This window comes from Anomaloglossus baeobatrachus, chromosome 7 (assembly GCF_048569485.1).
Source record: "Anomaloglossus baeobatrachus isolate aAnoBae1 chromosome 7, aAnoBae1.hap1, whole genome shotgun sequence".
NCBI lineage: Eukaryota > Metazoa > Chordata > Amphibia > Anura > Aromobatidae > Anomaloglossus > Anomaloglossus baeobatrachus.
Genome location: NC_134359.1, coordinates 263,809,348 through 263,827,848, shown reverse-complemented (window position 1 = coordinate 263,827,848; position 18,501 = coordinate 263,809,348). Strand labels below are relative to the sequence as shown.

The 18,501-nt window shown below is 42.3% G+C and overlaps 1 protein-coding gene across 2 annotated transcripts in view; it reads right to left on the bottom strand.

Moving 5' to 3' along the window:
• The window catches only part of ELFN1 (extracellular leucine rich repeat and fibronectin type III domain containing 1), a 764,272-nt gene extending 749,820 nt beyond the window's left edge, over nucleotides 1-14,452 (bottom strand). For both annotated transcript variants that reach the window (XM_075318104.1, XM_075318103.1), the window contains exons 1-2: nucleotides 13,746-14,452; nucleotides 10,753-10,977 (exon numbers count right to left, since the gene is read on the bottom strand). The gene's annotated coding sequence lies outside the window, so the exon portion shown is untranslated. The remainder of the gene's footprint in view (nucleotides 1-10,752; nucleotides 10,978-13,745) is intronic.
• Nucleotides 14,453-18,501: the final 4,049 nt, after the last annotated feature.

Sequence of the window (18,501 nt, the reverse complement as noted above, 5' to 3'; positions counted from 1 at the left end):
TACATTCTATAGTGGACATTCATGGGTACTGGAGCCAAACCCCTCAGCTCCTTACATTCTATAGAAGCCATTCATAGGTACTGCAGCCAAACCCCCCAGCTCCTTACATTCTATAGTGGACATTCATGGGTACTGGAACCAATCCCCTCAGCTCCTTACATTCTATAGTGGTGATTCATAGGTACTGCAGCCAAACCCCCACAGCTCCTTACATTCTATAGTGGCCATTCATAGATATTGCAGCCAAACCCCCCAGCTCCTTACATTCTATAGTGGCCATTCATAGATATTGCAGCCAAACCACCCGGCTCCTTACATTCTATAGTGGTTATTCATGGGTACTGCAGCCAAACCCCCCAGCTCCTTACATTCTATGGTGGCCATTCATAGATATTGCAGCCAAAGCACCCAGCTCCTTACATTCTATAGTGAACATTCATGGGTACTGCAGCCAAACCCCCCAGCTCCTTACATTCTATAGTGGACATTCATGGGTACTGCAGCCAAACCCCCACAGCTCCTTACATTCTATAGTGGACATTCATGGGTACTGCAGCCAAACCCCCACAGCTCCTTACATTCTAGAGTGGATATTCATGGGTACTGCAGCCAAACCCCCAGCTCCTTACATTCTATGGTGGCCATTCATGGGTACTGCAGCCAAAACCCTCAGCTCCTTACATTTTATAGTGGACATTTATTGATATTGCAGCCAAACCACTCAGCTCCTTACATTCTATAGTAGTCAAGTAGTCATTCATGGGTACTGCAGCCAAACCCCCCAGCTCCTTACATTCTATGGTAACCATTCATGGGTACTGCAGCCAAACCCCCCAGCTCCTTACATTCTATGGTAACCATTCATGGGTACTGTAGCCAATCCCCCCAGCTCCTTACATTCTATAGTGGCCATTCATAGGTACTGCAGCCAAACCCCTCAGCTCCTTACATTCTATAGAGGCCATTCATAGGTACTGCAGCCAAACCCCCCAGCTCCTTACATTCTATAGTGGACATTCATGGGTACTGGAGCCAAACCCCTCAGCTCCTTACATTCTATAGAAGCCATTCATAGGTACTGCAGCCAAACCCCCCAGCTCCTTACATTCTATAGTGGACATTCATGGGTACTGGAACCAATCCCCTCAGCTCCTTACATTCTATAGTGGTGATTCATAGGTACTGCAGCCAAACCCCCACAGCTCCTTACATTCTATAGTGGCCATTCATAGATATTGCAGCCAAACCCCCCAGCTCCTTACATTCTATAGTGGCCATTCATAGATATTGCAGCCAAACCACCCGGCTCCTTACATTCTATAGTGGTTATTCATGGGTACTGCAGCCAAACCCCCCAGCTCCTTACATTCTATGGTGGCCATTCATAGATATTGCAGCCAAAGCACCCAGCTCCTTACATTCTATAGTGAACATTCATGGGTACTGCAGCCAAACCCCCCAGCTCCTTACATTCTATAGTGGCCATTCATGGGTACTGCAGCCAAACGTCCCAGCTCCTTATACTTTATAGTGGCCATTCATGGGTACTGCAGCCAAGGCCCCCAGCTCCTTACATTTTATAGTGGCCATTCATAGGTACTGCAGCCAACCCCCCTAGCTCTTTGCATTCTATAGTGGCCATTCATGGGTATCGCAGCCAACCCCCCCAGCTCCTTACATTCTTTAGTGGCCATTCATGGGTATTGCAGCCAACCCCCCCTCCAGCTCTTTGCATTATATAGTGGCTATTCATTGGTACTGCAGCCCGGATCACTTTATTATAAGTTGTCCACTACACACTGGGAACGTCTGGTGGTCATGGTGAATTGAGAGTGGGATCCCCACCAATCTGATCCAAGGTGATCTTAGTTCTGGACAAGCCCTTTAAATAAACTATATACATGCTATGCCTGAAATTACAAACTCATCATTGCTCCGTAGATAAATTGACCATAGACATAAACGTTATCTGGATGGAATGAGGCGGGATCGATGAGTCCATGTGTCCTGCTCAGATGGTGAAGTACCTCAACCTATATACATGTAAATCGTAGCGATGGATAAAAAGCAACGCTGAAAGAAATAAGAAAAAAAAACACTCAGGAGTAAAACGTTTCCCACTTGAGTCCCTCTTGTGCTGTTCTACTGACGAATTACTCTCCCGACCCCCTCCTCATTGTACAAATACTATTAAGAATTTTCCCACTCGTTAGGTAAGAAAGGAAACAAGGTCATTATATCGATGGAAATTCATGAATAATAAAAAAATAATTCAGAAAAAAAGCCATAAAGAGTTAAAATAGGAAACCTACAAACTAGGGAAGTATTCATTGTTGGTACTTCTATGCTGCGGGTGGTCAGTCTCATATGCCTGGGGGGGGGTCCGTAGGGTATAAATTTGTCCTTTTCTGGAATTGGTGTCCGCCATAAGCAAAAAAAAAGTAAATTTAGTGAAAATTTACAGTATCCATATGTATGATGGCAGACAAATTAACCCTTGGTATTAGATACATAGATAAGGATAAGCAGCCGCCAAAGGTATCTGGCAGCTGCTTATCCTTTTCTCCATCTGGCAATGGAAATAAGAACAAGATCTAGGAGCGTCTTAGGGATTGGACACTTTTACTCATAGACTAGTATCAGACAAGGACCTGTATTGATAAAACTGTCAGTAATGAAAGAGTCATCGAATTTTAGAGTCCTCTGTGGTTGATACCTTTTATATTTGTCCTTATATTTATCCTCTATCTCTATCCACGTCTGACGCCAGCCTTACACTACCTCTGCTCCGGTGCATTGTGATTATTCCTTAAAAGTTACTAAACTTTTTTTTTAAATTTATAATATTTTTGTCCAACATCAAAACAGGTGCTGACCCATCACTGCCATCAGCTGTACTCCAAATGTGTACGCTTTTATATCAGTGTAGTTGAAGGCAGGCAGATTAGGGATAAAAAAAATCTAGTAATTTTCAGAATCATAACATTCCATGCTGGACAAAATTATTGAAAAAAGGTTTTGAATGTTTATTTAGGAATCTGTCTGCAGGTTTTTGTTTTGTTAGCTGAAGCCAGCATGCTGCAAGGGTTGACACATAGAATTCAGGGATGCCTTTATTGTCAAGGTCCGATCTCTGATCTGTTGTTTATTTGCTAGGTTTGTTTAGGCAGAAGGACTATAACGTCATGCACATGGTAGTCCGGCACGCCCCCTCCTTTGATTGGCACCTCACTGACAATGCACTATCTCTATTGAGAGCCTGGTGTGGGTGGGGGTAGCTCTCTCAGCTCTGCTACATGGCTAATTCTAAAAAGTATGTGTAACGCTCACAGTCACTGTAGTGGCAGCGAGAGGGATTCATGGACCCACTGGACCTCAGGGGGGACCCAGGCTTACACTTTGGAGGGAGGGGCTTAACTACAGATATTGTTTGCGCATATATGCATCCAATAGGTGGCGCTAGAGTTTCTGTTCTCTTCCTCTCTATTTGCATGTTTGTAACGCTCGCGGCCGACGTAAAGGCTGTGAGTTGGATTAGTAGACCCCCTGAACCACAGGGGTCGAGACCTGGACTTACCCTTTAGTGGGAGAAGCTTAACTAAGCACCCACTGTGAGGTGGATACCAGGTACCACTCCCAGGGCAGTGACCAGGACTGTGGCAGCTGACCCCCGGGGCAGGTGATGGACTCAGGATTAGTGGGGTACAGGTGGGGGTGACAGACAGGCTGGGTACAGGTGCGTACGGACAGGAATGGTGGGCACGACAGGGATAGACAGGTATGGGAAGGCAGGTACTGGAGACGGACACAAGTATAATGGGACAGGAGCTCAGGACCTGACAACTAGATAACTAGCAAACTGGAGACTGAATGACTAACTAGAGGCATTGCTCAGTCACCTCCCCTAATGGGAAGGTGCCTTAAATACACAGTGCCTCCCAGCCATAGGCTGAGAGGCATTTCCTGGAAATAGCATGCCGGTCCTTTAAGAGGAGGGCTGGTGTGCGTGCATCTTGTGTGCATTCCTGGGAACCCTGTGCAGCATGTACAGGGCCCGGGAAGGGAAGGAGGCAGCAGCACACATGGACGGCCAGGGAAGTCCAGGGGAGGACGCGACCCGGCCGGGGTGGTGAGTAAGTTGGTGTCTGTGCAGAGATGCCGGTGCTACAGTCTGATTGTGTCAGAACAGCTGCAGCCAGTAGTGTAAGTGATACATCGGTGGATTCAGGATCTCTTTGCCAACATTATGCTGCTCTTAGATGAGGTAACAAAAACCTATTGACGGATTCCCTTTAAGTCTAGGTCTAGGCTGGTTTCACACATCTATATTTTGCAGTCAACAACTATGGACTGACTTGAACCCTGTCAGAAGACCCCACTGTTGGTTGAGGCAACACAGCTCATACCCCGACTGTGAAACATGGTGAAACCAGCCGTACCTTAGGCTTTTTCTTAAACCAAAAGTATAGTGATATTGTAATATTTCGTACCAAATAACAAACTCAACTCTGCTTCACGGACAAATTGCAATAAAGGCTTCTATGTATTATGGGATGGAAGAAGAACCGGGCGACGTTCTTCGTAGCAAACGTTCAGCCATCAAGGGAAGGTTGTGTGAATCTTTGCATAATTATCACCTCCCTATTTCGGATGGCGCAGGTGGCGAGCTGTTAGATGTGACATTTTCTGAAGAAAGACAAACAGAAGCACCGATACCAGTTCCCGGGTTATTCCTCCAACCTAAAATCATCACTAATGAGGAACCTTCAAGAATCGGAAATGAACAGAGATGTCAATAGTGTCCCCTGTCGTAACAGATTGTCCAAATCATCCCGGACAATGGCCACCGAGGGCGTTTCATTAGAGGATTCCACCTCCCGGTGTGAAAGAGAGGAGATAGCAAGGGCAAGTGGTCAACGGAGGCGAGGTCGTTAATCTTTGGCCACATGTTCTTCTCCCTCCTGTAGAGACAACATAATCATATGCTGCTTGTTTCCCTGTATTAACCTGTCTTCCATGTTGGGATGAGTCCTGCTGCCCTGGACATGTGGGACATTATTTTCGCTTCATTAAAATGCAATCAAGACGCTTTGGCAACCGAATTTGCCACTAAACAATGGTCTTTCTGATTGGCAAGCCATTTCATTCCCGGTGCCTATCATTAATTCCGTTACTGGAATGGAAGCTCCGGCAGCATCTGTCATTATAATTGCGGCTGCAATGCATCAAGTGGATGATACAGACATCGCCTGCAAAGCCCAAGCTGCAAGAAAAGTCACGAAAAACTCTTCACACCAGAGACTAAAGTCCATCTGCACAAGGAGCTATTCTGGGTTCCTACGTAGTCACATGAATTTTAATTTCTGCAAACTAAGCGTCAACTGGAAAGTCGATGAATGGGGCTGATGGTCTGGGGTGAGAATGAGAAGATGGGATTTTAAAGGGATGGATGAATTTACCGGGTAAAGATTCCGTCAACTGCAGCGGCCACTACTGGGGAGATGTGGTATTACAGGTGGTCATTCAAATAGTAATAAACGAATGAAGGGCCTTTTGGCTCGTAAAGAAAAGCATCCCCTCCCCCTTATAATGCCCTAAGAGCATGGAAGGATCAGATATTCACTTCTATAATTTGGCTTTATGTAAAAAAAAAAAAAGCCAATATTAGTAGTAGTCTAATAGTAGAAGACATTTTCCTATATTGCAAATGTAGTGTATTGCCAAGATCACCACCGCCATGACCCAAATGTAGTCAGGGGATTCCCTATAACTTAAGGGGATTCCATGGTGACATCACAGTTGACATCACAGATGTCTCCATGTCACCAGCCTTCAGAGTTGTCAGCGTATATGAAAAAAAAAATAAAAAAATAATAATAATAAATATATATATATATATATATTTATATATATATAAATATATATATATATATAAAAATAAAAATGTATATATATATATATATATATATATATATACATTCAAAATAATGTAATATAATACAATTATCTCTCTCTATATATATTATATATATATATATATATATATATATATATATATATATATATATATATATTAGATAGATAGATAGATAGATAGGTAGATAGATATCTCCCTTTGACCCCCAACCGATTGCTAACCCATGGATATGTATTATATATTCATATATATATAAACTGGAAAGTCGATGAATGGGGCTATATGGGAATATATATATAATGGGGCTATAATGGGAATATATATATATATATATATATATATATAAAAATATATATATATATATATATATATATATGTATATATATATATATATATATATATATACATATATATGTATATATATATATATCACAGATGAGATACAGCGTAAGGAAGGTTCAATAGACTATAGATATATATATATATATATATATAATGCATTCCATGGGTTACCAAGTGGTTGGGAGTCAAAGGAGGATATATGTATGACTCCCAAGACCACTTGGTAACCCATGTATGGAATGCATATATATGTAGATATAGATAGATGTATATATATATACACACACACACACATATAGCTATAGTCCATTGAACCTTCCTTACGCTGTATCTCATCTGTGATCCCCAATCTCCACTTTTTCCACAATCGGATCATCCATTCCTACCTCCAGTCTTATGCAGTTGATGCAAAACATTGTGAGTCTGGGGGTGACTTCCATATGTAGCAGAGTTAATTTTGTCATTGCAATTTTACCAATGTCCCCCTTCTGATCTCTCAGAATGTTTCTTAAAGGTTTACTCCCATCTCCAAGATCCTATCCCAATATGTAGTAGATGTAGTAATAATAATAATAATAATAATAATAATAATATTAGCAAATACCTCCAATTAGAAATGTAGTATAGTTCTCCGGATGAGCTATGTCCCTTACCTCATGTGCAGGGCATTGCAGCTTAGATATCCATCGTTATGTCCACTCATATTGTGACAGGTAGTTAGTTGCTAGTGGTTGTAAGCCTGGACACCTAAGCTGCAATGCCCTGCACATTATGTAAGTGACATAGCTAATTAGGAGACTATAATACATTTCTTATTGGATTTGTTTGCTAATCTTTTTATTACACCTACTACATATTGGCATAGGATCCACTCATATTATGACAGTTAGTTAGTTGCTAGTGGTTGTAAGCTTGGATACCTAAGCTGCAATGCCCTGCACATGAGGTAAGTGACATAGCTAATCAGGAGACTATACTACATTTCTTATTGGATTTGTTTGCTAATCTTTTTATTACACCTACTACATACTGGCATAGGATCCACTCATATTGTGACAGTTAGTTGCTAGTGGTTGTAAGCCTGGATACCTAAGCTGCAATGCCCTGCCCATGAGGTAAGTGACATAGCTAATCAGGAGACTATACTACATTTCTTATTGGATTTGTTTGCTAATCTTTTTATTATACCTACTACATACTGGCATAGGATCCACTCATATTGTGACAGTTAGTTGCTAGTGGTTGTAAGCCTGGACACCTAAGCTGCAATGCCCTGCCCATGAGGTAAGTGACATAGCTAATCAGCAGACTATACTACATTTCTTATTGGATTTGTTTGCGAATATTATTATTACATCTACTATATATTGGGATAGAACCTTGCAGATGGGAATAACCCTTTAAAGTCCTATATAAAAGAACAGATTGGCAGATTGACATGCTAATATAAGTTAATTATGCCATGATATGCATTATATAATGATATCAAATTGCACAGTAGTGGTCCTGAACATGTGTCTTTCCAGCTGCGGCAGCTTTACGACTCCCAGCATTGCTTTGTCCGGGGTACGCTGGGAGTTTGGGGTTTGGCAGCAGCTGGTGAGCCACAGGTTGGAGAACACTGCACTAGATCATCCAAAATAGCATTTCTCAATTTCACAACCGGCTTGTGTCAGTATTACGCCTGCGCTCCTACTTATGACTTCCACTGCTGTGACACTACCATGACCCCACAAGTCCTCTTACCGTTAATGAGTAAATACAATGCACCTTGTCCATAAAATCTGTTAAAGTGACACTGCCTTCAATTTGCAGCAGTACACTCCCTGCGTCGCTATGCTTCATTGGCCATATTTGTAAAAGCAACAATGCCATGCTCCATTTAATTTATTAAAGTGACATGCCGGGGTCCACAGGGGATACTTATTAAAGTGACAGAACAGGCTGCTGTATGTGCGATGGATATCATAAACCATACCCAACCCCAACATGATCTGCATAACGGACCAGTGGCCAGATAAAGTGTAAACCAAAGGGAAACATTGACAATAAATACCATAAAATAAGAATAAATAGAGAGATCTTGTCCATGTGGTTACTTTTTGCCAACAATTTCTGATGGTTATAAGTTTCCAGCCCAATAATATGTAGAATAAGGTGAAAATATTAGACGGAATGTGAAGAAGACAAGCTCAATGCTCAGCAATGGGAATAAGTAAATATTTACACTTACAACTAATTGATACATTCGAAGGATTGTGCAAAATGTAACAGTCACCATATACCAAGGGCAGACAGCAAATGCATTAAGCACCATGCAAATCCTATACTGGGTAAATATGTACACTTACAACTAATGTTACATTGTGCAAAATGTAACAATCACTATATATCAAGGGCGGACACTACCTGCATAAAGCACCTTTGCAAATCCTATACTGGGTTAATATTTCCAAATGTAGCAGCAATAGGAATAAGTAAATATTTACACTTACAACTAATTGATACATTCCAAGTGTTGTGCAAAATGTAACAGTCACCATATAGCAAGGGCGGACACCACCTGCATTAAGCACCATTGCAAATCCTATACTGGGTAAATATGTACACTTACAACTAATTGATACATTCAAAGCATTGTGCAAAATGCAACAGTCACCATATACCAAGGGTAGGCAGCAAATGCATTAAGCACCATTGCAAATCCTATACTGGGATAATATTTCCAAATGTAGCAGCAATGGGAATAAGTAAATACACTTACAACTACTGTAACTCATACATTAGAAGCATTGTGCAAAATGTAACAGTCACCATATACCAAGGGTGGACAGCAAATGCATTAAGCACCTTTTCAAATCCTATACTGGGTTAATATTTCCAAATGTAGCAGCAATGGGAATAAGTAAATATCTACACCTAAAACTAACTGATACATTCCAAGTGTTGTGCAAAATGTAACAGTCACCATATACAAAGGTGGACTGCCAATCCATTAAGCACCTTTGCAAATCCTATATTGGGTTAATATTTCCAAATGTAGCAGCAATGGGAATAAGTATATACACTTACAACTAATTGATACATTCCAAGTGTTGTGCAAAATGCAACAGTCACCATATACCAAGGGTGGACAGCAAATGCATTAAGTACCATTGCAAATCCTATATTGGGTAAATAAATATGTACACTTACAACTAATTGTTACATTGTGCAAAATGTAACAATCACTATACACCAAGGGTGGACAGCAAATGCATTAAGCACCATTGCAAATCCTATACTGGGTTCATATTTCCAAATGTAGCAGCAATGGGAATAAGTAATATTTACACTTACAACTGATACATTCCAAGTGTTGTACAAAATGTAACAGTTACCATATACCAAGGGTGGACAGCAAATGCATTAAGTACCATTGTAAATCCTATACTGGGTAAATATGTACACTTACAACTAATTGTTACGTTATTCTATTCAAAATGTAGCAATCACTATATATCAAGGGTGGACAGCAAATGCATTAGGCACCATTGCAAATCCTATACTGGGTTCATATTTCCAAATGTAGCAGCAATGGGAATAAGTAAATATTTACACCTACAATTAATTGATACATTCCAAGTGTTGTGCAAAATGTAACAGTCACCATATATATACCAAGGGTGGACACCACCTGCCTTAAGCACCATTGCATATCCTATACTGGGTAAATATTTGCAAATGTAGCAGAGCTGAGAGTCATTTACTGCTCCTGATTAGCCTGTGGGAAGCCAATATTGTTATATCAAGTTGTACTTATGAAATCAGCTCTGCTACATTTGCACATGATACATATAGTAGTGGCATAGCTTATGTAGCCGCAAAGTTTCCCAACACCACATACTCCAAATCCCATGCAACACGTCCCGTTACGCATTAACCTTACAGAATGCAGCACATTTATAGTAGAAGTTAATCCAAATTGGTTATCTTTATTTCCAAAGTCAGTTGAATAAAGATGAGGCACAAAAAAGCTTAGTATTCAAGATCAGCAGGCGGCGGATTTCCATTCTCCAGAGGACCCTTTTGCAATCAAGGCCATTACTCATTTTCGACAAGTTCTAAACTGATCAGCAAACAGCTTAATCTGTGCAAAAAAAACAACCAAAACCCCCTAAAGATTGGCTAGACCAGATCACTGGCATAGTGCACAGCTCCAGCTCTGCAGAACAATGTATAAAAGAGCTACAGCCTAAAGGCATCTGAGATCTCCGCGTCTCACATCACACAATGAAAAATGGGTAGATTCTAAATTGCAACAGTTGTATTAACCCTCCTAGTGGCTAAATATCAGAAAGCTGCTGCTATATATAGATGCCTGGCAAAATGCACTAAGACAGATCACAGACAGTGCATTTAAAAGCATTACAGTCAAGGCATTGCATTAAATATCCAGGCTCCCTGCTATCTGGATGGGGATCTGTACATCATACATAGAAGGAAATAAGTACCTGGTTGGGATCCAGAGGGCTCTGCTGGATGGGGAAGCTCCTGGCTGCATTTCAGGAGAGGCTTGCTGGACAGCTCTAGGGCTCTGACTGCAGAACTCCAGGCGATCCCTATGGGTGTAGGGAGCTGTCCACTGCTGGTGCTGAATCCAACCTCTGCCACCATTCAGGACACCTCCAGAAAGTCAGGCAGGACCACCAAAATCACACAACTGGCCATGGGTCCCACTTAAGAAAAGAAGAAGAAAAGCAGAGGACACATTAAGGATATATGTCTCCCCCGTCAATACAAGCAATATGCTTCCCTCTGCAAAGACAGAAGGGTTTGGGGACATTATGGAGATCTGTAAAGTTTTATAAGGCTGACTATCAAGCTATTTTACAGATTAAACCCCGGCTATTTATTAATAGAGGAGGGTAAGGAGAAGTCCTGCACAGTCCTAGCTTCTAAGCCAGGAGAACATCTTATATTAACCCACTGCAAAGGTAAGAGGGTAAAGAAGAAGGTAAGAAGAAGTGCTGCACAGTTCTAGGTTCTGTCCAGAAGAAAATCTTATATTAACCCCTTAGAATTTGAAGAATAAGATGGGAGAAGTGCTGCACAGTTCTAGGTTCTGGCCAGAAGCAAATCTTATATTAACCCCTTGGAATTTGAGGAATAAGATGGGAGAAGTGCTGCACAGTCCTTGATTCTGGCCAGAAGCAAATCTTATATTAACCCCTTGGAATTTGAGGAATAAGATGGGAGAAGTGCTGCACAGTCCTTGATTCTGGCCAAAAGTAAATCTTATATTAACCCCTGGGAATTGGAGGAATAAGATGGGAGAAGTGCTGCACAGTCCTTGATTCTGGCCAGAAGTAAATCTTATATTAAGCCCTTGGAATTTCAGGAATAAGATGGGAGAAGTGCTGCACAGTCCTTGATTCTGGCCAGAAGCAAATCTTGTATTAACCCCTTCTAATTTAAGGAATAAGATGGGAGAAGTGCTGCATATTTCTATCTTCTGACCAGAACCAACTCTTATATTAACCCCTTGGATGGGAGAAGTGCTGCACAGTTCTAGGTTCTGACCAGAAGCAAATCTTACATTGACCCCTTGGAATTTGAGGAATAAGATGGGAGAAGTGCTGCACAGTCCTTGATTCTGGCCAGAAGCAAATCTTATATTAACCCCTTGGAATTGGAGGAATAAGATGGGAGAAGTGCGGCACAGTCCTTGATTCTGGCCAGAAGCAAATCTTATATTAACCCCTTGGAATTGGAGGAATAAGATGGGAGAAGTGCTGCACAGTCCTTGATTCTGGCCAGAAGCAAATCTTATATTAACCCCTTCTAATTTAAGGAATAAGATGGGAGAAGTGCTGCATATTTCTATCTTCTGACCAGAACCAACTCTTATATTAACCCCTTGGATGGGAGAAGTGCTGCACAGTTCTAGGTTCTGACCAGAAGCAAATCTTACATTGACCCCTTGGAATTTGAGGAATAAGATGGGAGAAGTGCTGCATATTTCTATCTTCTGACCAGAACCAACTCTTTTATTAACCCCTTAGAATTTGAGGAATAAGATGGGAGAGATGCTGCACAGTTCTTGATTCTGGCCAGAAGCAAATCTTACATGAGGAATAAGATGGGAGAGGTGCTGCACAGTTCTAGCCAGAAGAAAATCTTATACAGTATTAACCTCTTGGAATGTGAGGAATAAGATGGAAGTGCTGCACAGTTCTTGATTCTGGCCAGAAGCAAATCTTACATTATCCACTTGCAAATGTATGAGGGCAAGGAAGAAGGTAAGAAGAAGTGCTACCCAGTACTAGCTTCTGGCCAGAAGCAAATCTTAGATTACCCCTTGCAATAGGAGAGGGTAAGGAATAAGATAGGAGATGGGCTGCACATAATGTAAAGTAGGAGAAGTCAACTTCTGACCAGAAGCAAATCTTATATTAACCCCTTGGAATTTGAGGAATAAGATGGGAGAAGTGCTGCATACTTCTATCTTCTGGTAGAAACAACTCTTATATTAACCCCTTGGATGGGAAATGTGCTGCATATTTCTATCTGCTGGCCAGAACCAACTCTTATATTAACCCATTGGATGGGAGAAGTGCTGTACAGTTCTAGGTTCTGGCCAGAAGCAAATATTAGATTAACCCCTTGGAGTTTGAGGAATAAGATGGGAGAAGTGCTGCACATTTCTATCTTCTGGCTGGCCAGAACCACATCTTACATTGACCCCTTGGAATTTGAGGAATAAGATGGGAGAAGTGCTGCACATTTCTATCCTCTGGCAAGAACCAACTCTTATATTAAGCTCTTGCAGTGTGAGGAATAAGATGGTAGAAGTGCTGCACAGTCCTTGATTCTGGCCAGAAGCAAATCTTAGATTGACCCCTTGGAATTTGAGGCATAAGATGGGAGAAGTGCTGCACAGTCCTAGCTTCTGGCCAGAAGCAAATCTTACATTAACCTCTTGCAAATGCAAGAGGGCAAGGAATAAGGTAAGAAGAAGTGCTGCATAGTTTTAGTTTCTGGCCAGAAGCAACTCTTAGATTAACCCCTTCCATATGTGAGTGGGCAAGGAATAAGATAAGAAGACATCTTGCACCATCCTAGTTTCTGGCCAGGAGAAAATCTGATATTAACCTCTTGCAGTGTGAAGAATAAGATGGGAGAAGTGCTAGTTAATCTTAGATTAACCCCTTGCAGTGTGGATTCCACCATGTCTGGGGCTGGGATTATACATCTCCCCAATCCTTGGGGTTGGGGCAAGATTCAGAATGTGTCATGTCCCCCAATTCCCAGCCAGCCTGTCTCCTATCACATCTGGATCCACAGATGTGGGTGGAAATTAACCTCCTCGTGGCCAGTGTGCAGGCAGAGCTGTGTCCTGGTTGTTGCGTTTGGCAGGGGAATGGCTCCAGAGCTGAGGCTGGATGCCTGTGACTGCGGCAGGGAGGCTGGAGCAGGGTCTGCAGGGGCTGAGGAGGACACTTACCTGCTTGAGACGTGCAGGCATCTCCTCGGAGCCTCTGGAAGCTGCTCAGGTTCTCCTTAGGACACCGGCTCCCTGTGAATTCCACAGCAGCGTCCTGATGGCTTCTCATAGACAGATCCCAGGGCTGGACTCGGCCTGAGAGCAGAGCTGCAGCTCCTCACTGCGTCAAGTGAAAGACCTCAAAGATTCATTGAACGCCAGGTGATGGATGCAGAGCCAGGCTTCATGGATTCCAGCAGGCAGCGGCGGGCAGCAGGGTGCGTGCAGCTCTGGAGGACCGTGTGCAGCTCTGGAGGACCCTCTGCACTGGCAGTTCTTGGGTAGTCGCACATTCTTTGTGAGTGTGGCTGCTTTATTGTGAGGAGTCCTGGAGGAAGAGGGGAGGGCTGTGCAAGTTAAACACAAACAGCATGTTGATCCAATGGTGTGTAATGGGAAGTTAAAGCATAAGGCTGCTAATCAAAGACTGATGAACAAATAGATCTGCAGTGAGAGGACCGTCCTCCACCCCCGTCCTGTCCTCGGGCTCCCCATGTGATTAGCTGCAGCCCGTCCCCACCACCGCTGCCTCTGTCATGGATCTGCACAGATGGGTTTCCTTCTTATTACAAGCTGGAAACTGCCACAATGTCACTCACAGTCTTCCGCATTTATCTCTCTAGACTTTAACTCTTTCCTCTGCTCCTCCTCCCATCCTCTGTACAGCAGCACTGCTCTCATTCATGCCCAGTGCCCAGACTCCTTTCCCTTCACCTCTGTCTCTTTTCTTTCCTCTTCGTCCCCCTTTTCTCTATCCTCTCTCTCGTCACTCTTGCCATGTCTCCTTTCCATCACTCTCCAATTTTTCATATCTCTTTTATCTCCAATGTTCTTCTTTCTTTCCTTAATTTCCCCTTTCTTTCTATTTTTCATTCTTTCCCCTTTTCTATTACAATTCTCTTTATTCCTAACTCTTTTTTTTCTTATTTTTCTTATAATTTTTAGCACAATCTATTAATTCTGTCTCTCCATCTTATTCTCCATCTTTCTTCTTTTCTTTATCTCTGTCTTTCTCTTTCTTACTCTCTTTTTCTCTCTTGCCTTCTCTCTTTCTCAGCTTTTATTTCTTTCTCTCTTCCTTTCTTAGTCTTTCTCTCATTCTGTCTCTCTTACTTTTTATCTCTCAGTCTTTCTGTCTTTTTTCTTTCTTTCTGCGTCTCAGTCTTTCTCTCTTTCTCTCTGTCTCTCCCTCTCTTTCACTTTCTCTCTCTTTCTCTCTCTATTTCTTTCTCTATCTTTCTTTCTTCCTCTCTCACTCTCTCTCCCTTTCTTTCACTTTCTTTTTCTCTCTCTCTCTCTCTCTCTATTCCTCTAACTCCTTTTCTCTCTATCTATCGCTCTCTCTATCTCTCTCCTTTGCTCTATTTCCTAATTCTTGCACTTTAGCTCTATCTTTTTCAGGTCTCCATGCTCTTTTCACATCTTCATGCTTCCACTTTTGCTTTCTAACCCCATCCCTCCCAAATTTCCTTTGGACATTTGCAGTTATTCTCTCTCTCTCTTTCTTTTCTTTCTCAGTATTTATCTTTCTCTCTCTTCCTCTTTTTCTTTCTCTTGCCTTCTCTCTTTCTCTCTCTTTCTCTTCCTCTTTTTCTTTCTCTTGTCTTCTCGTATTCTCTCTCTTCCTCTTTTTCTTTCTCTTGCCTTCTCTCTTTCTCTTTCTCTTGCTTTCTTTCTCTTTCTCTCTCTCTCAGTCTTTATCTCTCTTTCTCTCTTACCTTCTTAGTCTTTCTCTCATTCTGTCTTTCTCTCTCTCTCTCTCTCTCTTGCTTTTTCTCTCTCTCAGTCTATTTTTCTTTTTCTTTCTTTCTGCGTCTCAGTCTAGCTCTCATTTTTCTCTCTTTGTCATTTCTTCTCTCTTTCTCTTTCCCTTTAACTTTCTTTCTTTCTCTCTCTCTTTCTCTCCTTTGCTCTGTTTCCTCATTCTAGCCCTTCGTCTCCATCTTTTCCAGGTCTCCATGCTCTTTTCACACCTTCATGCTTCCACTTTTGCTTTCTAACCCCCACCCAGCCAAATTTCCCTTAGACATTTGCAGTTATTCTCTCTTTCTCTTCTTCTCATATTCTCTCCTTCTATTTTCAGTCCCCACTGATATTATAGATCCTAAATGTTCCTATCCTGATTTGCTTTATTTCACACTTACCCCTCATCTCTCCTTAAGTCTGTCTCCCTTTTGTTCTATATTTAGCTTTCCTTTTCTTCTCTTTTCTTCCTTTTTTTCTTACACTCTATACTTTTGATTTTTAATTTATTTGGTTTTTGCATCTCTTCTGATTTTTACAGTCTTTTTACCTCCAGATTCTAATTTATCTTACTGCTCTCTATTATGTTCTGGGCTTATTTTGCTTCAACCCTTTCATCAAATATATTCTTTTTTTTCATCCTTTCTATAGCAGTATACATCCTTTATTCTCTACCTCTGTACATTTCCTCCATTACGTCAGATTTCTCATGGTCTTTTACCTCTCCTATACTCTCTTAGGGTTTCATTCTAGTACAGATGGTTGTTGCCATGTTGCATATATCTATATATATAAATATATATATATATATATATATATATATATATATATATATATATTACATACAGTATATATTTATATACATATATACTGTATGTGCATGTTTACATACGTGCATGTATATATGTATATATGTATGTTTATGAAAGTATATGTGTATGTTTATGTACTTATACACATATGTTTATTTTTCTATATATACTAGCTGTAGTACCTGGGCGTTGACCGAGATTGTAACGGTCTCTCTGTCTCTCTCCCAGTCTCTGTCTGTGTGTCGCTGTCTGTCTGTCTCTGTATTAGTCTCTGTCTCTATCTCTGTCTCTCTCTATCTCTGTGTCTGTCTCTCTCAATCTTTCTGTCAGTTTCTTTCCCCGTCTGTCTCGTTCCAGCTCTGTCTCATTCCCGGTCTGTCTCGTTCCAGCTCTGTCTCATTCCCGGTCTGTCTCGTTCCAGCTCTGTCTCATTTCAGGACTGTCTCATTCCAGGTCTGTCTCTTTCCCCATCTGCCTCGTTCCAGGTCAGTCTCGTTCCAAGTCTGTCTCTTTCCCTGTCTGTCTCTTTCCACGTCTGTCTCTTTCCACGTCTGTCTCTTTCCCTGTCCATCTCTTTCCCCGTCTGTCTCTTTCCCCGTCTGTCTCGTTCCAGGTCTTTCTCAATCCAGGTCTGTCTCATTCCTGGTCTGTCTCATTCCAGATCTGTCTCTTTCCAGGTCTGTCTCTTTCCCCGTCTGTCTTTTCCCTCTCTGTCTCGTTCCAGGTCTGTCTCGATTCAGGTCTGTCTCTTTCCATGTCTGTCTCTTTCCCCATCTGTCCCTTTCCCTGTCTGTCTCTTTCCCCATCTGTCTCTTTCCTCGTCTGTCTCTTTACTCGTCTGTCTCTTTCTCCATCTGTCTCTTTCTCCATCTGTCTCATTCCAGGTCTGTCTCATTCCTGGTCTGTCTCATTCCTGGTCTGTCTCATTCCCCATCTGTCTCTTTCCATGTCAATTTCTTTCCCCATCTGTCTCTTTCCCTGTCTCTTTACTTGTCTCTGTCTTTTTCCGTCTCTTTACTTGTCTCTGTCTCTTTCCCCATCTGTCTCTTTCCCCATGTGTCTTTTTCCCCGTCTGTCTCTTTACCCATCTGTCTCTTTCCCCATCTGTCTCTTTCCCCATCTGTCTCTGTATCTTTCCCTGTCTCTTTACTTGTCTCTGTCTCTTACCCTGTCTGTCTCTTTCCTTGTCTGTCTCTATCTGTCTCTTTGTCTGTCTCTTTCCCTGTCTGCCTGTCTATTTCCCTGTCTGTCTGTGTCTGTCTTTTTAACTGCAAGAGGGGACACACATTAGCTAGGGACCCCAACGTAAGAGAATACCGTGACGAGGTGTTGGGGCTCTGTTGCATTGATCAATTCAATGGCTAAATTTCTCCTTATTCTAAGGGGTACTTTGCACACTACGACATCGCAGCTGCGATGTCGGTGGGGTCAAATTAAAAGTGACACACTTCCGGCATCGCATGCGACATCGTAGTGTGTAAAGGCTCGATGATACAATTAACGAGCGCAAAAGCGTCGTAATCGTATCATCGCTGCAGCATCAGCGTAATCCATAATTACGCTGACGCGACGGTCCGATGTTGTTCCTCGCTCCAGCAGCAGCACACATCGCTGTGTGTGAAGCCGCAGGAGTGAGGAACATCTCCTACCGGCGTCACTGCGGCTTCCGTAGAATATGCGGAAGGAAGGAGATGGGCGGGATGTTTACATCCCACTCATCTCCGCCCCTCCGCTCCGATTGGCCGCCTGGCGTGTGACATCGCTATGATGCCGCAGGACCCGCCCCCTTAACATGGAGGCGGGTCGCCGGCCAGAGCGACGGTCGCAGGACAGGTGAGTCCATGTGAAGCTGCCGTAGCGATAATGTTCGCTACGGCAGCTATCACAAGGATATCGCTGCTGCGACGGGGGCTGGTACTATTGCGCTCGGCATCGCAGCATCGGCCTGCGATGTCGCAGCGTGCAAAGTACCCCTTAAAGTTCATGGCAGTGATGCAGATTCCATTTTTCACATTTTCATTCTCACATATAGCTATTGTATTTTTCATGTCAGTATTCACACAGCAGTTTCTGCATTACATATATTCCCCTTGCACTGTCACTGGTGGGCAGCCCTTCTCTCTATATAGTGAAGGTTCTTTTAGGGTTTGCACCCAGTTCAG